We start from the raw sequence: 26,053 nt of genomic DNA on the forward strand, positions 1-26,053 counted from the left end.
GTTTTGTTAGGGAGATGTAAGACATGCTGTAAGTTTCTTCCTTGTTTCTTAAGGGAGATGTAAGACATGCTATATGTTTCTTCCTTGTTTCGTTAGGGAGATGTAAGACACAGTTTCTTCCTTGTTTTGTTAGGGAGATGTAAGACATGCTGTAAGTTTCTTCCTTTTTTCGTTAAGGAGATGTAAGACATGCTGTAAGTTTCTTCCTTTTATCTTAAGGGAGATGTAAGACATGCTGTAAGTTTCTTCCTTTTTTCGTTAGGGAGATGTAAGACATGCTGTAAGTTTCTTCCTTGTTTCTTTAGGGAGATGTAAGACATGCTGTAAGTTGCTACAGGCTACAAAATCAAAAGGGTCCATTTCTTTGCTATCCTGTTCCTACACCTGTATGCAATCACTCCCTAGAATATTTGTAATTAATAAAAATTTAATGTCACCATTTTTTGGCTACTACTTTTAAAGGATATTGTCCGCTATACCTTGTTAAATTAATATTATGTTTCTGGAGGTCAGGAGTATTCTAATATGGTGCAGGAGAGATGCACACAGCACTTCATTATCTTCTGAGGACATACAGGCTTCCCCAGGAACGTTTAGAGCAAACAATGTAGGCTGTTGATTCAAAGGTCCTCTAACTGAATAGGGCAACATCTGCAAAATACAGCAGGGACATTCACTTTCATCGTGTATATTATGTTCATCTCATGTATGTATGGTTTTGTGAAGGATTAATAAAATGACCAAAACTGACCCCCCCCCAGATTGTAGCATGAAAGCTGTTTGTGTCTAATTCTGCACATTTGCGTGTCAGATTCATGCTGTAATTTAATGTGAATGAAGTCAGCAATGACAAAGACACAACTTTTGAGACAGCACTGTACATGGCAAAATCTCTTTTAACTTGTTATGTTATATTCAACTAAATCAGACGTATTTTATCTGGACAAAGCAGTTAATAAGCAACAAATTATTTTATTTTCATGTTGATTTTATCTTCATCTTAATTACTTGTGGGCCATGTATATATTGTGATTTTTTTTTTTGCATGTTACACTCTTTTCTATAGGATACTCCTATGTATTGCTGACAGAATAGCTATGACAACAGAAAATGGGTGTTTCAATGTCAGCCAAAACCAAATGAAAATCAAGTGTGTGAAGTAACAAACTGCATAGATATTCTTATACAAATTTCAGAGATACATTAAATAAGTAATATTCTAGCTACTGTTTTCTTTCAGAGTTTCTGCTGGCCCTATCAATACTGCTCTGTAAGAGTCACCCAATCAAATTGAAAACAATACGTTCTCTTGCTGTGATTTTCAGTAAACCTATTTTCCCCTTTGCAGTTTTACAGACAATACATTATTGGAAATTGCATACTTTTGCTGTACATGAAGAGTTGAACTTATTTATTGATGTAAGCCTTCCAAGCCTTTCTTCCTCTCTCTCTCTCTCTCTCTATATATATATATATATATATATATATATATATATATATATATATATATATATATATATATGTGTGTGTGTGTATGTGTGTGTGTGTGTGTGTGTGTGTGTGTGTGTGTGTGTGTGTGTGTGTGTGTGTGTGCGCGTGTGTGTGAAAGACTTCATTCACCACACTATTTATATACTTAGCATAGCTTTTTTCATACACATAGCAACTTTATATAGTAATACATTAAATTTGTATTCATTCAGTAAAGAAACAGATATATAAAAGATTAACAAATCTCAGATGCTACTAATGTTTGTTATTAGCTAGTGGATTTATACTGAAGGTGCTTCTTCTTGTTATTTAAACCTTGCCAATGTTATTATTTTAGGCCAAGCTTGCTAATAAGTCAGCCTTTATATTTTCTTATTGAAGGTCATTGTTTCTGTTCCATACCTCACCCTAAGTGCTTTTCACCACTGGAGATCAGTTCACAGTCTGTGCTATACAGAAACTCTACCCTTAGTACAGCAAGAAGTATCATCTGAGGGGTTCTCAATGCCATCTGGTGCCAGCTTTACCAAGAGAGATGGACAGGTGGGACGACAGTCCTGGACATCTAAATGGCTATGTACAGAAGTAAACTCTATGACATTCAACTCAAACTAGGACACAGCCTCAGTGTGAAATCATGGCTCTAGGGTCCCAAATGGACCTTCTGGTAACCCCGTCTGGTATATTGTATGTTTTGGGCTACTAATGAAAAAACAGTCTGGCTTCGATTTCCCAACCAGATTATAGGTAAAAAATGAAAAGGGACATGAAGCTAATGTTATACAGACAATAAGTTGCTTAGAAAAGAGACAAAGTAAAAACTACTCAAAATATTTATTAAAATAGTGGGCAATATGATTGTTCCTTTTTCAAACGTCTGTGCAGGACAACACGAGTGAGAGAAAGAGAGCTAATAAATTCTAATTATTTTGTAAACAGAAAGATTATTACATTTAGTAAAGTATTTTTTCCTGTTTTTGTCCTTTTACCTGTATTGAGAACATAGAGCTATTTTAAGGCCCATGAGAATTAGCAATCGTTATAATAAAATATCACTTATGTCACCTGAAGTTCTGTAAGTATACCAAGTATTGTAAGACAAACTTCTGGACTCTTCTGGGATTTCTAACTTTTTATTCTGTATGTTTATAACTAATTAGAGTGAAAACAGACTTGGTATAATGAGCATTACATAATGCACAGTTTAGACAATGCAGCAAATAAATTTAATAAAAATGCTGATCATTCAGATTTACCTAGTCTAAAAATATGAATTTCCAAACAACTTTTTAGGTTTCAAATGCAAATACAGCAGAAATTCTGCAGTTTCATGGGTTTTCCAGTAAAATAATGAAAAATCAGTCGTCCTACTAATTGAACCGCAGACTTCTTTAGAGGGAATACTTTGAGGTTGTTTAGGGTATCTGTCTTTGGCTATTAGAATGCACTCTAGAACTAAAGCAGAATGTGCCTGTTACAAGTCCTGAGCCTTTGCTTCATTGTGAGGCTCTTCCAAACCACAGAGAGCATGCAGATGCTGCCTTAAATAATGCTTCCTTAAATAATGCTGAAACACAACTTAATGTAGTCTCCACCATATGTGAGCTGTAAAATTAAGTCTCCTTAACACAGCATTTGTTTCAGATATAGCCCCAAGGTGCCCAACACCCATATTATTGAAGCTGTATTTATGCTGTGCCTCTTTGTTTATGGAATTATCTGCATATAGAGCTTAAGAGTGACCATGAAGTCAGTGAATGCATGAAACAGTTGGTAAGCATATCACACACTGGCATAATTTCAACATTCTGTATACTTTGCTATGAAAAGTTAATTGGTTGACAGTCAAGGTGAAATGTGAATTTCTTTTTGAGTAGTACCTTTGGTTGATTTACTCCCATGTAGGAGTAAGTTAAATAGTACTAACGTCAAAGAAGGAAGACGTGAGGTAGTGACTCCTTAAAGACATTTCGAGGATTTTCAAAGCAGTCTCTTGGGCACTGTTTCTAACAGAAACAAGAAAATGATCATTACACCTAGTTTATAAAAGCATGCAATTATAATAAAAAATGAAAAATCAGTGGGGAAAAAGTGACACTTTCTTCATATGCAATCAGACTAAGTCAGAATACTTGCACTCCATATCAGTAGAGAAAGATGATGCTAAGTGGGATTGGATAACATTATGACATCATATTATGAGACACAATCTACTCTGAAAGAATAAGTATCTTTCAGTAAAAAAATCAGGTCACCATAGTTGCTTTCATCATGTGATATGGAGCTAGAATAAAAAATAATTTCAAACAAAGCTTTCAGAATGACACAAAAGGCTTAATACTTTATAATAAAAAGGGTACTTTTCCATTAAACCCCTACCATTTTGCGCTGCTGTGTTTTGCCAGTATTTCGTTGGCAGTTTGGATTGCCACAGGTTTTTTAAAGGAATGAACTACAGATGGAAAAGTGCCATTTGCACTTATCCTCTGTCGACGGCAGCATTAGTAAGTGGCAATTGGTTTTGTGGAAGTTATATGAGATGCATCTTACAGCAGTTTATCCAAAGTTTCGGCCTTTAATATGATGACAACTTTCAGTTCTTTTATTTAAGTCCCCAAAAGTGCAAGTTGAAGAAGAGCACTTAGGAGGATCTGCCTAAGTCACTTGAGTTGAATAACAAAGTCGAACAATTTGTCAGTATTTCTCCAGAGCTGGCTTTTCCATTTGTCTGACACATGCCGGTCATTTGGGGACTCACTTTGGTGCATGGAGTGCTAGTGTACTTACAGGTACTGAGTTCAGGGGAATAGAGGAGAAGAGAGAATCCTCTAGGGTAAGACAGTGAGCCAGTAGATTTGTAGCTGTTCAAAACTACTTCAGATTTGACTTCAAGTGAAGGAGGACATGGATGCAATTAAAGGCTGATAACCGCTATCTCTGGATGAATGGCTTGACTTGTATAGGGTGTGAAAACGGCACTTGGACTTTATGATAAATATTTACTGTTATCTTTCAAAGCACACATACTAAGTCATATTAATGAACCTCTTGTGTTGGTCTTTCACATTTAAATTCGCTGGAAGCCACTATGTCAATTGTACGAGGAATTCTTTTCTTGAAGGGCACGTGCGATTGAAATATAACTGTCTTTTAAATTCCTGATTAGTGAGCCCTGTCTTACAAAGGTAAACAAAGTGTTGGAAAGGAAGACTTTTTCTCATTGTATTAATAATTATCCAACTCACTTATAGTACAGACATGAAACAAGCCAATCCAAATTGCCGACCAAATACCAGCCAAACACAGCAGTGGTAGGGGTTTAACAGAAAAGTACCAAAAAAAGATATTATCCAAGTCAAGTCTTCTGCCTCTAACTATAGTTATCCATAAATCACTGAAACTACCATTCAAAACCTAAGGGTCTGCCTGGCACACCTATGTGGAAAGATGCTGTTATGACTTTTTATTTAATTATTTTTATTTATTTATTTATTTATATATCACTGTTGTTGACTGGGAAAATCTGAAGACTAAGTCTGTTTTTAGCAGAGGTCGGGGAAGGAAAAGCTCTAATGATACAGTTTATTTATTTATTTTATTTATTTTACATGTGTTCACCAGGAAAGTCCGACTGAACAACAAGTCCATTTTCAGCAGAGGCCCGGGGAGAAAAGCTCCAAAACATACAGAGAATATGCAATCTAACAATTTTACATAGAATTTAAAAAGAAAGCTTAACAAAATTTACATAGCATTTAAAAGAAAAAAAACAAAAAAAAAACAAAACAAATTACAGTGTGTGGTAGCTATACAAAAATCATACAAGTATAGCAGTAATGTCAGCAGATTACTTTATATATATGGTTTTTACAAGACTGAGCAGTCTTTATAAGTTTGAGTTTGAAGTGTGCTAAAGGAAACTGTATAGTGAGAGTGTATAAGGACAGACTTTTGGTCAGTCTGTTAGATGATTTGGTTTACTCTAATGATGTTGTTTAGCCCAGTTCAATACATGGACAGATCCATGTGGCAGACAGGTGGGCTTTTAGTAGTTTTTTGAACTGGACTATGTTAGTGTTGGATTGGATGTCTAGTGGAAGGCTGTTCCAGGCTTTGGCAACAGCACAGGAGTAGAGGGATTTTCCAGCTACGTTTTTTGTTTTTTTTTATTTGTAATAATGCCTTATTACTATAGCAAATAGTCCTTTTATTAGATTAGTATGCTAGTAGGTTATTTAGGCCTGGAGTTTTTTCAGGCTGGTTTATTATTTGGTGAGACATTTTGAGCTGGTTGTATTTTAGCAGTGTGAGGAATTCAAGCCATGAGAGTTTTCTGACAGAGTGGCAATGGTGGGATCTATAGCTGAGAGAGTGGCAATGGTGGGATGTATAGCTGAGAGAGTGGCAATGGTGGGATCTATATCTGAGAGAGTGGCAATGGTGGGATCTATAGCTGAGAGAGTGGCAATGGTGGGATGTATAGCTGAGAGAGTGGCAATGGTGGGATCTATAGCTGAGAGAGTGGCAATGGTGGGATCTATAGCTGAGAGAGTGGCAATGGTGGGATGTATAGCTGAGAGAGTGGCAATGGTGGGATCCATAGCTGAGAGAGTGGCAATGGTGGGATCTATAGCTGTTGCCTATAGCAAACTTTGCAATTTTATTAGAACAAGTATCTAGTTTTATTATATCTGCTTTTCTTAGGTTGGTAAAGACAGGGGATGCATAATGTAATGTTGAAATAAGGTGGGTTTTGGCAACAGTGGTTCTGGTGTAAGCTGTGAGACAGGGTTTGCTCCTGTAGAGGCACCCTAGGTTTTTGTGTGCTTTTTTATGGCTTTGGCTATATGAATGTCAAATAACATATTCTGATCAATAGTAACCCATAATAGCTTAGTACTAGAAACTGGAATTATGATGGTGTCGTTGGCTGAGGTAATTTTGAATGGAGGGGAGGTATCAAGGGCTCTAGTAGGGTGAAACAGGATGAGTTTGTTTTTTGGGGGGTTCAGTATTAATTGAACATTATCTCACCAAGTTTCTGTAGCTGTAAATGACTGTTGAGCTATTTTGTTCTAGTTGTTGGAAGGTAGGAGCGGCGCATATTAAAATTGAATCATCCGCATACTGTATGATTGTGCCATCTCTTGTGGCTGCATGGAGTTTAATTGTGAAAACTGTAAAAAGGAGTGTGCTAAGGACAGAACCTTGTGGGACTCCTAAAGTAATGGGCAGAAGGGGGGAGAGTTTTTGGTGCCATAATACTGCTTGTTGACGGCCTTCTAGATAGTCTTGAAACCAGGCTACTGCTGCCTGGCTGAGGTTTAGTTTAGGTAGGACGTTAAAGAATTTGGTATGCAATATGATGTCAAATGCTTTTAACAAATCGAGGAAAGTTGAGAAGACTAGATAACCATCGCTACGGAGTTGGTTCATTGTATTGTTAAAATTTACTAAGGCTGCGGTAGTGCTGTGATTAGGTCAGAATCCATGTTGTGAGGGAGTTAGTAGATTGTTTGTTAATAGGTATTGTAGCAGATGTGAATGAATGCATTTTTCCAAGATTTTAGAAATGGGAGACAATATGGTTATTGGACAATAGTTACTGAGTTGCCGCCTTTATGAAGTGGAATTATGTGAGCAGTTTTCCAGAGTTTGGGTGTTTTCTGTTCTGAGATAGAACAGTTTATTAGGATGGCAACAGGGACTGAGATGGCATTGGATGCTAATTTCAGGTATTCAGCTGGTAGCTTATCTGCAGCCAGTGTAGTTGGCTTGAGTTTTTTAAGATATTTCTTTACAGTAGCAGTAGGAACTGGTTGAAAATTAAAGCTGTTGGGGTTGTGAATTGGTGGGGGTAGAAGGGAGATGGAAGAGGAGTTAGTATTTATAAATTGTAAAATGGATTCAGTAAAGTATTTGTTAAACTGGGTGATTATGATTGGAAATACATAGTTACAATCTAATAGTTACAGAGCAGCTCACAGACAGCAGTTTTAAATTTCAGGTACGTATTAATTGTATAATAGTTTCAGTGTAATTGTTATGTTACAGTCAAATTACTTACAAATCTGATGCATTTAGAAAAAAAACTGTAAACATTTTTAAAGCATTTTTACACATAATATAAAGATGACAGAGAGAGTGACTAGGTGTAGGGGTAGTGCAATCTTGCAGAAAGGATTAGATGAGGAGTTTACATCTATATAACAGAGAAACAGACAAAAAAGGGGGAACAATGAGAGTGGTGTAGTGGCATGCAAGAGGAGAGGGTATATCAATAGGTCTATGTTGTGATTTTATCCCAAGGTGGAGCAATTACGTAGCCAAGAGACCTTCTTGTTTTGTGGAAATTTCTGTTGCTCACTTTAGTTACTTATTTTCTGTTTTGGTGACTCTCTGGCAAAAAAAAAAAAAGAAATTGAAGAAGAAAGCTGATAACCTGCTGACATCAAATATAGGTACATTCTTAAAAACTAGGTACAGCTGAACAAATATACACACACATCTGTAATGACATTTCTGTAATTAATGGCATACAGTTCTATTTTGACTAGAACTGTAGGATACTACTCAGAAACACACATTTAGAATAGAGGATTATTATTGGGTCTAGTTACTGAAAAAATTGCTAAGTGCTTTGTTGGCTTACAAAGCCACAAAACACTTAGCAAGCACTGTCAGAGAAGTAGTGCAACACAGTCCATTATATTTACACTTACCTTTCATGCCTCTCAGCAGTCTAGATTTTCACACACAACCAGATTATTATTTCATATTTTTGGTCTGTTCCTCATAAAATATGTGGTTTTTGGAAAAAAAACACTGAGGACTGAAGTCACTAAATAACGGCATACATTTGAGTTTTGGACTTCTTATCTTTTAGAAAATGGATACTAACAAATCCCGCTATTCTAGCAAATAAGTTTGTTTGAGGAAGTCAGGGACAGATTACCAGTATGGACAGCAGGCAGAAACAAATATTTTGTTCTGCCACTGTCATTTGCTAGTACGTACTGACATATTTTACTGCCTGGCACAAGACCCAACCTTAAAACTTCAGCAGGGGGTGCTTAACAATTGTTAAGGTTGGGTCGCACGCTCCTTGGGCTCTCCACTTGTTTGACTTTTTCTGAATATCAGAGCATAATCACTATGCTACATGAATTCAGAATTGCAAAATATGCAGAAATTTAAGCATATAACATTAGCAATCAAAGACAATCAACAGTCAACACTTTCCAAGAAAGTGGAAGAAACTCATGATCCAAGATGTTTGGAAATACACACTTTATTAAATCAGTAAATGCATTCATCTTTTAAGAAAAGCATTGAGACTTCATGAGACTGATTTTCAAAAGCACACCATGTTATATAATATTTAAGAATCATACTAATATTACATGACCATATTCTACAACCAAATGCTGCTTAAAGGGATAGTCAGCCTGAAAGCAGTCTCCATGTTTTAGTTTCCTTTAAAATTATTTATTTATTTATTTATTTGACATTTGTTGACCAGGTTAGTCTGGCTGAGGTGTCACCCTTTTTCAGAGAAGGCTCGGGGAGAAAAGCGCCACAATTAACACATATGCAAAGTATAGTGCAATACTAAAAAGGTAATATGTACTTAACAATTAATAATGTATAACTCCACAGTTAACATATATACAAAGTATAGTACAATATTAAAAAGTTAGTACAAACTTTACTAATAATAATATAAAGGCACCAAGGTTATATACAAAGTTATACAATCTTATCAAGAACACCCTCATTAAGGATGTAGCTATATAGCCACATAGAATATGAAAGGAATGTGTGTAAGCATTTAGCCAACTAGTTATTTAGCTAAAATAGTTTAGTAATAAACATATTAGCATAGACAGTTAGAGTAGGTAGTCTAAGCTCTTTACAAGTCAGTTTCACAGTAACAGTTGTTGAGAGAAAAAAGGGGAAGAGATAGGTAGGAGATGGCTGAGGACGTGAAGGTAGACATTTAAGGGTGTGTGCAGTAGCAGGTTAAGGTGCTTCTTAGAAAGTTTTTGGTAGCAGTTTTGAATTGTTTTGGTTGTTTAATACTACTAATATCCAGTAGGAGTTTTTTCCAAGAGAGGGCAGGGGAGAAGCTATAAAGGTTTTATCCTAGTTTGCTTTTTGGTTTGTAAATTTGAAGAAAATTTTGGTCTGCACTTCAAAGAGTCCTGGGAGGAGTGTAGAGAAAGATGAGTGAGGAGATGTTGGGACAAAAGAAGGGCACATACAGTATGGAATGAATGACCTAAAGCTGAGAGAGAAGTACATGGTAGGGACATTTTAGCCAGCTTAAGCTAAGAGAAAGACTGAGATTTAAAGGTTTGATTTACAGCAAATCTCACCACTTTATTATAGGTAGTTTCAAATTTTTTTAAGAGAGAGTTCTGAAGATTGGTGAGGATTTGTGAGGTGTAAAATAGGCTTCGGATAAGGTAGGCATGAGCCTTACATGGGAACTTACATACCTTTAAAAATGAACTGGACTTATAGTCTTTGTAATATAACTATCTTTTCCTCTCTTGTCTCAGTTTTCATCCTCTGCAACATGACCTAATTCATGAAAAATTAAAATGTGCATGTTCATTGCGGACTGACTTAAGTATATTTACACTATGAAGGCTGTGAAATTATACTAAATTAATAATTTGAAGGAAAAATATCTTTCTAGAAATACATCAAACACAAAAACTTCTGTTCCTTTTTGACAAGGTGCACTGCCTTTCATAAAGAAGCCACAAATGTAGTGGCAACAGAAATGCACTACAGCTTGTTTCTCTCTGGGACATACATTGACCCCATCACCGGCAAGGGAGCCATATGATTATTTAACGGTGATCATGTAACTGCTCTGTGGTTTCACATCAGGGCTGTGGGCTGACATAATGGTGGCTAAGGTATTTATTTCACAGACAGGAGGAACATGGTAACCATGATGTCAGCTAGTCTATTACTTACCTATGAACCTATGAACACAAAGCTTACCTCTTAACTCTACCCTACCCACAAAACAATGCTGCCTTATGTGTACTCCTCTGATCTGATGTTATATTGGAATGATAACCATAATTTCACGTCTCAATTCCCATCAGGCAATTACAAAGAGCAACCAGTGCTCAGGATGATCCCCTTATAATTTATTTAAGTGGATTCTGAAGGCTGGGGCCATTTGTAATGCAGTGTTATCTATAAAGAAATGATATCTGTTGAGAAAAGACTGGCTTGCACTGGTCATGACTATAAGGTTCATAGGTTCATAGGTAGGTACTAGGCTATTGGCCCTAGGGCCTATATAAGCCTAACCAAAAAGGTACCCTGGCTTTCACCACCCACGAAAATTATTTTCCTGTGCCCCTATTGAGCAGAGCCACAGAGGTGATCCCCAGGGTGAATTTCTTATTTCCCATCCAATCATCAAGATTTTTCTTGAAGAGTGCTAATGAGGAGCTTTGTTTGATATAGACAGGTAGTTTGTTCCAGAGTATGGGAAGTCTCTGGGGACAGGAATCTATCCCTCCAGCATCTTCTGTTTATTGTGGTGACAAGGTTTAAGTCCCTTGACCGTGTAGCTCGGAGGGATTGGGATTTCTTTAAGTGGAGCATATCCAACAGCTCTGGGTTTTACATAGCTTTGTAAGTTAGGCAGAGATCACCTCTGAGTAGGTGATATGTGACAGAGTAAAGCTGGAGTTTTTTGAGACGGTCTGCATAGGGCATCTGTTTGAGGCCAGTAATCCTCTTTGTGAGGTATTTCTGCAGCCTTTCCAGTTGTTGTAGATGCCTTGTGAAGTACATCCCAAAAGGGGCATTGTACTTTATAATGGGTCCAATGAGTGACGAGTAGAGGGGAACAATGACCTTTTCTTTCCTGGATGAGAAACCTTTTGTGATGAGGTGTGCCATGTAGAAGGATTTCCTGACTACTGTGGCGATGTGACTATCAAAGGAGAGACTACTCTCCACCTGTGTCCTAAGGTCTCTTATCACACTTTCGGTGTTAAGTAGACTACCACCTATGTGGTAGTTCATGGGTACAGAGTTTTTACCAAAGGGGAAGACAATGCACTTTTTGGCACTGAGCTTGAAGCCATGGCTTTGACACCAGGCATCTGTCTCAGTGAGGCCCTTTTGTAGGCTGTCCACATCATTAGGAGTTTCGATTATGGCTAGTTTGCAGTCATCTGTGAACTTTGTTAGCCAAAGGCCTTCTGTGTTAGCCTGTACTTCAGAGAAGTAGATACCAAACAGGGAGGACCCAGGACTGAACCGTGTGGTACTCCACTTGTCACCGGTCTGAAGTCGGATTTGGAGTCTGCTACTTTCACAGTGTGGGTTCTGTCCATGAGCCAGTTTGCAACCCATCTTGTGACATAGGGATTTATACCTGGTTTAGTGAGCTTATCTATAATTCCAGAGTTGGGGAATGGTGTCAAAAGCCTTGGCGAGATCTAGATAGGCTGTGTGAACCACCTTACCCTCGGCTACGGCTTTGATGACTGCTTCAAAGAAGTCTATCAGGTTTAGAAGACATGAGCTGCCTTTTACAAACCCAAACTGGGTAGGGTCGAGAGTTTGGAGATTACCAATGTCATTGTTTATAAGTTCCATGATGATACGCTCCATAGCCTTGCAGACCAGGCTCGTTAGGCTAATGGGGCGGTAGTTCCCGGGGTCCGTGGTGGCTCCCCCTTTGTGGAGTGGGATAAGAGGAAAGTAATCATTTTGCTTCACTGAAAATATGTTGAAATTACTCCTGTTTAGAGGATACTGTTTTACTCTGCCCAGTATAGCTCTTATTTTCAGTTAGTGTTTTGCTTTTATCTTAAAAAATAATCCCGGTTTTCAAGTGTAGTGTAAATAAATCAGTATTTCTGCTAAAGCAGACTAACAATTGTGTGTCATAAATGCCAGTGGCAACAGAAATGTTAATTATGATGTAGAGAGCAGACAAAACTAATTCCAGTATTATACCCCATTGCCCCACTCCTCCTTCCCTACTTCTAAAGAAAAGTGCAAAAGTTCTTATGCTTTAATAAGCACTAACAATCTGCCTGTGCAGACATGAAGCAAGCATATCTGATGTTTGTAGTAAAAGAAATATGTAAACTTGAGGTAGAGATCCTTTGAAAAATAAGTGCTAGTGAATACAGTATATGGCAATAAATATGCTTTAATGAGTGTTTGTGGATGAATAAGCCACTTGAAGTTAATCGCTTCTGAAACAGGTATTCGTTTATTAGAAGAGAGTGAGGTACTGAATGCCAAATATAAACCCAATGCCTATCTATATGAGGAGTCTCATGGCAGTAAAAAGGGTTGTTCTATTAACTGTGTGTCTGAATACATTGGAAATATGGAAAAAAAACTGAAGTCTTTTTCTAAAGTATGGCTACTATCCCGCTTAGTCTACACTTAATATAGCCACCATTCAGACTAATTTACAACATGTACATTGCTGGCTATGAAGAAATAAATCAAGAAATGCTTCAGAATATTTGCAATGCTGTTACATTTTTCAGAACATTAAAACACAGCAGGACTGCTTGGGAATGCTAGAACACAGCAACATTTGTTTCAGAATCCTGGGTTACTGCAGCATTCCTTTGGTATTATATTAGAGCACTGCAGCATCACTTTGGAATAATTTTAACATCACATCATTACTTTGGAGTATAAGAACAGTGTAGCATTGATTCAGCATACTAGAACATTGCAGCACAGTGTTGGTAAACTAGAACACTTCAGCATTCCTTTGGTATACTAGAACATTGCAGCATCGCTTTGATATTCTAGAACACTGAGGCATTCTTCAGTATAATAGAACTCTGCAGCATTGCTTCAGTATAGTTGCACAATGTAACATTCCTTCAGTATGCTAGGAAACTGCAGCATTGCTTTAGTATACTAGAACACTACAGCATACTTTCAGTATACTAGAACACTGCAGCATTACTTCTGTACACTAGAGCATTGCAGCACTATATCAGTATACTAGAACACTACAGCATTCCTTTAGTATACTAGAACATTGTAGCATTGTTTCAGTATACTAGAACACTGCTGCACTGCTTCTGTACACTAGAACGCCGCTGCATTACTTCAGTATAATAGAATACTGCAGCATTGCTTCTGAATATTAGAAAACTGCAGCATTCTTCAGTATTTTAAGACATAGGAACATAACTTTAGAATATTAGAATGCAGCAGCATTAATTCAGAATGTAAAAACATAGAAGCATTGCGTTGAAATATTAGAATGCTGCAGCAATGACTCATACCTCTCAACCTCTTAGTGCAAGACATCTGGACAAAGCCCAACAAAATGGGGGGACTAAGGCCCAAAATAGGGACATATTTCAAATATTGCTCTTATAAACTTAGAACATTTCTAGAGTAACAGGTTTTGTTTTAGCATGCATTTTCTGAAGGATTTGAAGTCTAAAACTGAAATATATACCATTATTTAGTGACTTCAGTCTTCAGATCATCCCACTGATTTGTCTGAAAACCACATATTTTATGAGAAAAAGCCCAAAAATATGAGCAAAAATCTGGACATTCTGTGAAAATCTGGACAGTTCAGATGTATGTGCAGCATTGCTTCAGAATGTCAGAACACTGCAGAATTCCTTCAGTATGCTAGTACATAGCATCATTGTTTTGGACTATTAGAACACTTGAGCATTCCTTCAGTATAGTAAAACACATGAATATTGCTTCAGAATATTAGAATCCTGCTGCATTTCTTCAGGATGTTAAAATACTGCAAAATTACATTGGTATATTAGAACATGGCAACATTACTTTGAACTATTAGTTCAATGCGCATTTCTTCTGAATATTAGAAAATAATAATATTAATAATAGTAATAATAATAGTAATAATAATACAATAATTTGAACACAGTACTCATTGGCAATAACTTCTCCGAGAGTATCACTATGAACACGGGGTTCCTTAGGACTGTATTCTGAGCCCTCTGTTGTTCACCGTGTTAACTCAGGACTGCACCCCCAAGCTTAACTTGAACTACATCATTAAGTTTGCAGATGACAACCACCCACTAAATGTGAATAAGAACAAAGAAATCATTGTTCTTTTTCAGAAGCAAGTGTAAAACATGCTCTCCACTAACAATCCATAATGAAATAGTGGAGAGAGTGGAAAGCACAAAATTCCTGGGGGTACATATCACAGATGACCTAACATGGAGTATTAATACTGCTGTCATTGTAAAGAAAGCACAGCAACGCCTTCATTTCTTGTGAAAGATGAGGAAGGTACACCTCCCTTCTCCAGCCCTCACTACCTTCTACACTGGCACCATAGAAAGTATACTAACCAACAGTACTGCAATTCAGTACGGTATCTGCAATACTGTTGGTTAGAATACAACAAACAGTATTGCAATTCAGTACGGTAACTGCTCCACCTCACGTCAAAAAGGCCCGCCAGAAAGTGGTCAGGGTAGCAGACAAAATCATTGGGACTATGCTCCCAGCATCCAAGAAATATACCTTGTCATGGTGTCTCAGCAGGGCCAACAGGATAACCAGAGACACAACCCACCCTGCCCATTGATTCTGGTAAAGACTACCACAGTATGAGATGATTCAATAAGAGTTTCTTCCCAAAGACCATTAAACTACTAAACTCACACAAATTCCACACCATTTGAGCTCTGAACTCTGAAAAAAGGCTGCTGAAACTTCCAATGATGATACCTTATATTTTTTGTGCAATAATATTTCCTTGCAATAACTCCACTGAGATTCTGAAATTCACATTTTTGTGCACTAATCAAAGCTGTAAAGCAACTGTGCAATAATGACTTCTGTAGAAAATGTTTCCCGTATGTGCAATCAATATGAATTGTAGTTAGAGCTTAAGAAAATAATGTGTATTGTGTCAATGGTAGCTGTGGTACTGTAGATTGTCTGTATATGGAAATGTATCCACCTTGAGAGTGTAGCGAAATTTAATTCAGTGGTACACAAGTTGTATAGTCTAAATGATAATAAAGTTCACTTTGACTTTAGTGCATCACTTCTTCAGAATGTTAGAACACTACAAGATTCCTGCAGTATATGAGAATACAGGAGCATTGCTTCAGAATATTATAATAGTGCAGCATTGCTTCAGAATGTTAGAACACTACAGGATTCCTTCAATAAATTAGAACACAGGAGTATTGCTTTGGAATATTAGAATAGTGCAGCATTGCTTCAGAATGTTAGAACACTACAAGATTCCATTAGTATATTACAATGCAGGAGCATTGTTTCTGAGTATTAGAATAGTGCGGCATTGCTTCAGAATGTTAGAACACTACAAGATTCCTTTGGTATATTACAATGCAGGAGCATTGTTTCTGAGTATTAGAATAGTGTGGCATTGCTTCAGAATGTTAGAACACTACAAGATTCCTTTGGTATATTAGAACACAGTAGCACTGCTCTGGAATATTAGAATAATGTAGAATTGCTTCAGAATATTAGAACACTATAACATTCCTTTAGTATACTAGGATGCAGAGCATTGTTTCTGAATACTAAAACAGCGCAGCTTTGCTTTAGAATGTTAGAACACTACAAGATTTCTTTGGTATATTAGAACACAGTAGCACTGCTTTGGAATATTAGAATAGTGTAGAACTGCTTCAGAATATTAGAAGACTACAAGATTCCTTTAGTATATTAGAACATAGGAGCATTGCGTCTGAATATTAAAACAGTGCAGCATTGCTTCAGAATGTTAGAACACTACAGGATTTCTTCAGTATGTTAGAACACAGCAGCATTGCTTGGAAATATTAGAGCAGTGCAGCATTGCTTCAGAATGTTAGAACACTACAGGATTCCTTTGGTATATTACAACACAGGACCATTGTTTCTGAGTATTAGAATAGTGCAGCATTAGTTCAGAATGTTAGAACACTACAGGATTCCTTTGGTATATTACAATACAGGAGCATCATTTCTGAGTATTAGAATAGTACAGCATTGCTTCAGAATGTTAGAACACTACAGGATTTCTTCAGTATATTAGAACACAGCAGCATTGCTTGGGAATATTAGAACGGTGCAGCATTGCTTTAGAATGTTAGAACACTACAGGATTTCTTCAGTATATTACAACACAGAACCATTGTTTCTGAGTATTAGAATAGTGCAGCATTGCTTCAGAATGTTAGAACACTACAGGATTCCTTTGATATATTACAACACAGGAGCATTATTCCTGAGTATTAGAATAGTGCAGCCTTCCTTCAGAATGTTAGAACACTACAGGATTCCTTTGGTATATTACAACACAGGACCATTATTTCTGAGTATTAGAATAGTGCAGCCTTCAGAATGTTAGAACACTACAAGATTCCTTTGGTATATTAGAACACAGTAGCACTGCTTTGGAAAATTAGAATAGTGTAGAATTGCTTCAGAATATTGGAACACTACAAAATTCCTTTAGTATATTAGAACACAGGGGCATTGTGTCTGAATATTAAAATAGCGCAGCATTGCTTCAGAATGCAAGAACACTACAGGATTCCTTCAGTATATTAGAATACAGCAGCATTGCTTGGGAATATTAGAATAGTGCAGCATTGATTCAGAATGTTAGAACACTACAGAATTCCTTCAGTATATTACAATGCAAGGCCATTGTTTCAGAATATTACAATAGTGCAACATTGCTTCAGAATGTTAGAAAACTGCAGTATTTCTTCAATATCATAGAACAGAGAAGCATCACTTCAGAATGTTAGAACACTACAGGATTCCTTTGGTATATTACAACACCGGACCATTATTTCTGAGTATTAGAATAGTGCAACAATACTTCAGAATGTTAGAACACTACAAGATTCCTTTGGTACATTAGAACACAGTAGCACTGCTTTTGAATATTAGAATAGTGTAGAATTGCTTCAGAATGTTAGAACACTACAGGATTCCTTCGGTATATTACAACACAGGAGCATCATTTCTGAGTATTAGAATAGTGCAGCATTGCTTCAGAATGTTAGAACACTACATGATTTCTTCAGTATATTAGAACACAGCAGCACTGCTTGGGAATATTAGAACAGTGCAACATTGCTTCAGAATGTTAGAACACTACAGGATCCCTTTGGTATATTACAACACAGGACCATTGTTTTATGAGTATTAGAATAGTGCAGCATTGCTTCAGAATGTTAGAACACTACAGGATTCCTTTGGTATATTATAACACAGGAGCATTATTTCTGAGTATTAGAATAGTGCAGCCTTCCTTTAGAATGTTAGAATACTACAAGATTCCTTTGGTATATTAGAACACAGTAGCACTGCTTTGGAATATTAGAATAGTGTAGAATTGCTTCAGAATATTGGAACACTACAAGATTCCTTTAGTATATTAGAACACAGGAGCATTGCGTCTGAATATTAAAATAGTGCAGTATTGCTTCAGAATGTTAGAACACTACAGGATTCCTTCAGTATATTAGAATACAGCAGCATTGCTTGTGAATATTAGAATAGTGCAGCATTTATTCAGAATGTTAGAACACTACAGGAGTCCTTCAGTATATTACAATGCAGGAGCATTGCTTTTGAATATTAGAATGGTTCAGCTTTGCTTCAGAATGTTAGAACACTGTAAGATTCCTTTGGTATATTAGAATGCAGGACCATTGTTTCAGAATATTACAATAGTGCAACATTGCTTCAGAATGTTAGAGCACTGCAGTATTTCTTCAATATCGTAGAACACAGAAGCATTTCTTCAGAATGTTAGAATAGTGCAGCATTGCTTCAGAATGTTAGAAGACTAGGTTCCTTCAGTGTATTAGAACACAGGAGCATTTCTTTGGAATATTAGAATAGTGCAGCATTGCTTCAGAATACTAGAACACTACAAGATTCCTTCTGTATATTACACAACATGAGCATTATTTCTGAGTATTAGTATAGTGCAGCATTGCTTCAGAATGGTAGAACACTACAATATTCCTTCAGTATATTAGAATGCAGGAACATTTTTTCAGAATATTGGAATTGTGCAACATTGCTTCAGAATGTTAGAACACTACAGGGTTCCTTCAATGTATTAGAATGCAGGAGCATTGCTTCAGAATATTAGAATTGTGCAACATTGCTTCAGAATGTTAGAACACTACAAGATTCCATCTGCATATTAGAATGCAGGAACATTGTTTCAGAATATTAGAATAGTGCAGCCTTCCTTCAGAATGTTAGAACACTACAGGATTCCTTTGGTATATTACAACACAGGACCATTATTTCTGAGTATTATAATAGTGCAGCCTTCAGAATGTTAGAACACTACAAGATTCCTTTGGTATATTAGAACACAGTAGCACTGCTTTGGAAAATTAGAATAGTGTAGAATTGCTTCAGAATATTGGAACACTACAAAATTCCTTTAGTATATTAGAACACAGGGGCATTGTGTCTGAATATTAAAATAGCGCAGCATTGCTTCAGAATGCAAGAACACTACAGGATTCCTTCAGTATATTAGAATACAGCAGCATTGCTTGGGAATATTAGAATAGTGCAGCATTGATTCAGAATGTTAGAACACTACAGAATTCCTTCAGTATATTACAATGCAGGGCCATTGTTTCAGAATATTACAATAGTGCAACATTGCTTCAGAATGTTAGAAAACTGCAGTATTTCTTCAATATCATAGAACAGAGAAGCATTGCTTCAGAATGTTAGAATAGTGCAGCATTGCTTCAGAATGTTAGAACACTACAAGATTATTTTAGTATATTAGGATGCAGTAGCATTGCGTCTGAATATTAAAATAGTGCAGCTTTGCTTCAGAATGTTAGAACACTACAGGATTACTTTGGTATATTAGAACACAGTAGCACTGCTTTGGAATATTAGAATAGTGTAGAACTGCTTCAGATTTTTAGAAAACTACAAGATTCCTTTAGTATATTAGAACATAGGAGCATTGCATCTGAATATTAAAATAGTGCAGCATTGCTTCAGAATTTTAGAACACTACAGGATTCCTTCAGTATATTATTACACAGGAGCATTGCTTGGGAATATTAGAACAGTGCAGCATTGATTCAGAATGTTTAGAACACTACAGGATTCCTTCAGTATATTAGAATACAGCAGCATTGCTTTGGAATATTTGAACACTGCAGCATCACTTCAGAATGTTAGAACACTACAGGATTCCTTTGGTATATTACAACACCGGACCATTATTTCTGAGTATTAGAATAGTGCAACATTACTTCAGAATGTTAGAACACTACAAGATTCCTTTGGTACATTAGAACACAGTAGCACTGCTTTTGAATATTAGAATAGTGTAGAATTGCTTCAGAATGTTAGAACACTACAGGATTCCTTCGGTATATTACAACACAGGAGCATCATTTCTGAGTATTAGAATAGTGCAGCATTGCTTCAGAATGTTAGAACACTACATGATTTCTTCAGTATATTAGAACACAGCAGCACTGCTTGGGAATATTAGAACAGTGCAACATTGCTTCAGAATGTTAGAACACTACAGGATCCCTTTAGTATATTACAACACAGGACCATTGTTTTATGAGTATTAGAATAGTGCAGCATTGCTTCAGAATGTTAGAACACTACAGGATTCCTTTGGTATATTATAACACAGGAGCATTATTTCTGAGTATTAGAATAGTGCAGCCTTCCTTTAGAATGTTAGAACACTACAAGATTCCTTTGGTATATTAGAACACAGTAGCACTGCTTTGGAATATTAGAATAGTGTAGAATTGCTTCAGAATATTGGAACACTACAAGATTCCTTTAGTGTATTAGAACACAGGAGCATTGCGTCTGAATATTAAAATAGTGCAGTATTGCTTCAGAATGTTAGAACACTACAGGATTCCTTCAGTATATTAGAATACAGCAGCATTGCTTGTGAATATTAGAATAGTGCAGCATTGATTCAGAATGTTAGAACACTACAGGAGTCCTTCAGTATATTACAATGCAGGAGCATTGCTTTTGAATATTAGAATGGTTCAGCTCTGCTTCAGAATGTTAGAACACTGTAAGATTCCTTTGGTATATTAGAATGCAGGACCATTGTTTCAGAATATTACAATAGTGCAACATTGCTTCAGAATGTTAGAGCACTGCAGTATTTCTTCAATATCGTAGAACACAGAAGCATTTCTTCAGAATGTTAGAATAGTGCAGCATTGCTTCAGAATGTTAGAAGACTAGGTTCCTTCAGTGTATTAGAACACAGGAGCATTTCTTTGGAATATTAGAATAGTGCAGCATTGCTTCAGAATACTAGAACACTACAAGATTCCTTCTGTATATTACACAACATGAGCATTATTTCTGAGTATTAGTATAGTGCAGCATTGCTTCAGAATGGTAGAACACTACAAGATTCCTTCAGTATATTAGAATGCAGGAACATTGTTTCAGAATATTGGAATTGTGCAACATTGCTTCAGAATGTTAGAACACTACAGGGTTCCTTCAATGTATTAGAATGCAGGAGCATTGCTTCAGAATATTAGAATTGTGCAACATTGCTTCAGAATGTTAGAACACTACAAGATTCCATCTGCATATTAGAATGCAGGAACATTGTTTCAGAATATTAGAATTGTGCAACATTGCATCAGAATGTTAGAACACTACAAGATTCCTTCAGTATATTAGAATGCAGGAAAATTGTTTCAGAATATTATCATTGTGCAACATTGCTTCAGAATGTTAGAACACTACAGGGTTCCTTCAATGCAGGAGCATTGCTTCAGAATATTAGAATTGTGCAACATTGCTTTAGAATGTTAGAACACTACTGGATTCCTTCAGTGTGTTAGAACATGGCAGCATTGGTTTGGACTAATAGAACACTGCAGCTGAGTTAACTGGAAAGTGTGGCTGCACTGCAGTGAGGTTTATAGGAAGGTATGAACACACAGCAAATCACAAATGAGCAGGCATGGTAAAGCTGGTTAACTATACCAAATAAACATAGGTCTATAATTCTGAAACAGGTAGAATATCAACAGAGTTCTGATTCTGAAAAACAAAACAAAAAAAATAAAAGAGAGAGAGAGAGAAAGAGAGAGAAAGAGAATTTAATGGAGGAAGTACAGGCTGCTGTAGAAAAATTCAAACAACATCAGCATACTTGTGCTTCACTACAGACAGAAAATGACAAAATAAAGACAGATATCGATCCTATAGTGATTTGCTGCTGAATGTTTATAGACAAAAGCGAAGGACTGCAGCATGATATACAGACTATTAATGATGCTGTTTTTGATTCAGAATTAATGTATTGCAATGTAAAAAGTGAATGAGATCTACTAAATGTGCAACTGAAGCAGACTGAAAACAAAATGAACAACTGTACACAAGCATGCCTTCGTAATGATGAAGTGGCTAGGAAAATCATTTTCACAAACCAGAAACAAGATGCCTTAACCTGGATTATACAACAAAAGAAACTTGAAATAATAAATTAAAGTAAAGTGATTGCACTCAACCATAAAAGTGCTGTATGCAGAGAGTGATATAGAGGTGTAAGAAAAGTCTATTTAATGCAGTCAGTCAGCACATACGTGATCTGGAAAAAAATGTAAATGGAATAAAAGCATTGCTGACATAATGCAGGGAATAAAGTAAACTAAACTGTACAATGGTATATTAGCGAATTGCTGTTCTATACCTACCAAATGCAAATCTGGTAGCTGAAAATAAAACTCAAGGGAAATTTATGGAAGCTCTTTAGTCAAATTAGTGAAAGTTAATTTGCAGGAACTAAATTGTAAACTAAAACAACACAATCAAAATTTTGTTTCTTAAGTTAAATTGATGCAAGAAACTCAGATTTTGAAACAAAATCTGAAATAATAGCTCAGCTAGAAAAGAAGAATTTGCCTAAGACAGAAGGTAATGTTAAGAAAACATAAGTTTTGACCTGACTACATGACACTACTCTTAGACAGAAAAGAAGAATGAATTATGGATCTTTAGAAACTTTGAATTTTTTATAAAGATCATTAGAACTATGCAAAAGGCTAGTTTAGTAAGCCTGATATCTCTGTGAAACAAAAATTTGCAGTTCCTGGAGTTACAAAATAGACTTTCAAACTTGGCAGCTAATGAAAAGTTACATTATTCAGAGGATCCCAGAAGAGCTTCATGGTAAGCAGAGTCCAGTTGTGAAGTTTAAACTAGAAGACCTACTACCTATGTCTGATGTTACTTTAACTGACAGAAAACAGCAGCTAAGTATGGACATTCAGAGGATCTCAGATGAGCTTCATGCTAAGCAGAGTCCAGTTGTGAAGTTTAAACTAGAAGACCTACTACCTATGTCTGATGTTACTTTAACTGACAGAAAACAGCAGCTAAGTATTGACATTAAAACGGGAAAAAAAAACAAGAACACAAAGTCAAGGAAATGCAGTTGCTGTGTCCTTTTTCTTAACAGGAGGAGAATTTATTTTTCTGTCAATGAAACTTCAGTGAGAGGGCCAAAAAGAAAAAAGCTTTAATAACCGAAATGCATCTTTTAAAAAAAAAGTGTAAGCAATGCAGAACATATTGACATTGTGGAAAATATATTTCATATAAAGTAGTGAACTGTAGACAGTTTACAATTCATTAGCAGAAGTGAGAAAATTAAGTCTAACACAGAGAATAAAAATAGACAACTGAATTATAACACAGAGAATGAAAACAGAAAACTGAATTGTAACACAGAGAATGAAAACAGAAAACTGAATTGTAACACAGAGAATGAAAACAGAAAACTGAATTCTAACACAGAGAATGAAAACAGAAAACTGAATTCTAACACAGAGAATGAAAACAGAAAACTGAATTCTAACACAGAGAATGAAAACAGAAAACTGAATTGTAACACAGAAAATGAAAACAGAAAACTGAATTGTAACACAGAGAATGAAAACAGAAAACTGAATTGTAACACAGAGAATGAAAACAGAAAACTGAATTCTAACACAGAGAATGAAAACAGAAAACTGAATTGTAACACAGAGAATGAAAACAGAAAACTGAATTCTAACACAGAGAATGAAAACAGAAAACTGAATTCTAACACAGAGAATGAAAGCAGAAAACTGAATTCTAACACAGAGAATGAAAACAGAAAACTGAATTCTAACACAGAGAATGAAAACAGAAAACTGAATTGTAACACAGAGAATGAAAACAGAAAACTGAATTGTAACACAGAGAATGAAAACAGAAAACTGAATTGTAACACAGAGAATGAAAACAGAAAACTGAATTCTAACACAGAGAATAAAAACAGAAAACTGAATTCTAACACAGAGAATAAAAACAGAAAACTGAATTCTAACACAGAGAATGAAAACAGAAAACTGAATTCTAAGCTGGAGAATGGAGGACAAGACAACAGGAAATTGGAGCCTGAATCTTATCCAGCACATGGACAAATTCAGCTATCCAGGTGCTATTGAGAGAAGTCAAGACGTATAAAGCAGACACTGCATGTGTAACAGAGGTAATGTGATGGAGGTTATCATACTGAAGATGAAACCAATCAAGAAGTTTCTGAACTTTGTGTATTGAACCAAAATACATTATAGCATTGTGGAAAAGTTGAAATCCATTCAGGCAACTCTGAAACTAAGCATTACCAAGATACGCTTCCTTCTAACAGAGAAAATGACACTTTAGGCAGTGCTCAAAAAGCATGCAATGCTTAAGTTAATTGGGTAAAATATTCATTAAAGTCAGGGGATGCATTACTTTGCCAGTATCACAACATGAAAACGTTGCTATGGTTCAAAATGAAAACTTGCTGTTGTATCATCTATTGACAAAAGTCCAGAATAAAATAATTAAAGACAAAGTCTATATGGTAAACCGACTACAGCATAAGTTTGTTAACTAATATAATGACAACATTACTACCTGAAGCTGCATGGAGATTTTCACAAAAAATCACGAGAACCTAGCTAAACAAATTATGTACCTGCAAATGATAAAAAAAATAAAAATATAACAGAGGAATAAAGAGTTGGATACCAAAGGTAAGTGGTATGAGAATAAGTTGCATTATAATATTCACCACAATGCTGTTGTTAAGAATGAGGAAAAATAAAGCAAACTGGTGAAACAAACAGAAGCTGGAAAAGAAGAGGAAGTTAAGCAGACCTGTCACAAGGCCACAAAGCTGAAACATGCCAGTGTGCAGCACTCTGAAGACTTCAAGTTTTCAAAGTAAAACAAGTTGCATGCTTAGTAGACACAGGCAAGAAAGGAAATGAGTTACAAGCACCATACAAATGAATCAACACAGTAAAGGATAAAAGCATAGTAGTGCTGCTTCTATCCCTCTGAAGAAAGAGAAGGATATTTTCCTCTAAGGCAAAGTCATTTCTGGACTTTTCAAGGTCAAGGGAGTGTGTGCAAACATCCTGCCGAAAGTACAGTAATTTCTCAACAATAAATTGTGAGGACAAAACCCACATTGGTTTAGAAGAAATCTGACCTGACTGAAGAGCACATGATAATAAAGGAACCATCATCTGACATACCACAAAATGACAACCAAATGAATAGTCCAAGAAAAAACTGTAAGTCTTTATTTTGGGGTATAACTGGGAACAGTTTTATAAAGATGATAATGAAAACTCATCATAAAAGAATGGGACTATATGCAGACTGAATGGACTACAGTGATAAAGATGTAAATCTGGACATTTAAGACCTGCCCCAAATTACTGTCTAATGACTGTAACAAGGTTAATAGAGAATTTCACTCTGAAATGAATGCTGTTGTAGAGTCTATGCAAAGAATTCACATAATGGAATGTATGGGCAGTAATGTGTATAAGGTATTATGTCTGTGTATGACAACTGCAGTAGATCTAACCTGTATTTAATAAAAAAATGTTAATGTGTGAAAAACAGGAAACATTTAAAAAATGTACCAAAAGTTTATATAATAAAATAGCACTGAGATGTTGTTCTAGACAAGCTCCTTTCCTCTGAGTTGGTGGTATATCCAATTTTAGTGGCTTTGAGTATGCCTTTGAAAGGCTTAATCTCCAAGGAAAGTTCTGAAAGTTTTTATTCATTTAATTTTATATATTTGTTAATCCAGTAATCCCACTGGACAGAAATGTCTGCCTGATTAAGTGACTCAAAGTTACCACTAGCAAATGGAGGAGGAAATAATCAATACCAGACTACAGGAAACAACTTGTTAACAGCTCAGAGTCTTATACCATACTACAGGAAACAACTTGTTAACAGCTCAGAGTCTTATACCATACTACAGGAAACAACTTGTTAACAGCTCAGAATCTTATACCAGACTACAGGAAACAACTTGTTAACAGCTCAGAGTCTTATACCATACTACAGGAAACAACTTGTTAACAGCTCAGAATCTCATACCAGACTACAGGAAACAACTTGTTAACAGCTCAGAATCTTATACCAGACTACAGGAAACAACTTGTTAACAGCT

The sequence above is a fragment of the Protopterus annectens genome, chromosome 7.part0 (genome assembly GCF_019279795.1).
Source record: "Protopterus annectens isolate FY-2018-M chromosome 7.part0, PAN1.0, whole genome shotgun sequence".
NCBI lineage: Eukaryota > Metazoa > Chordata > Ceratodontiformes > Protopteridae > Protopterus > Protopterus annectens.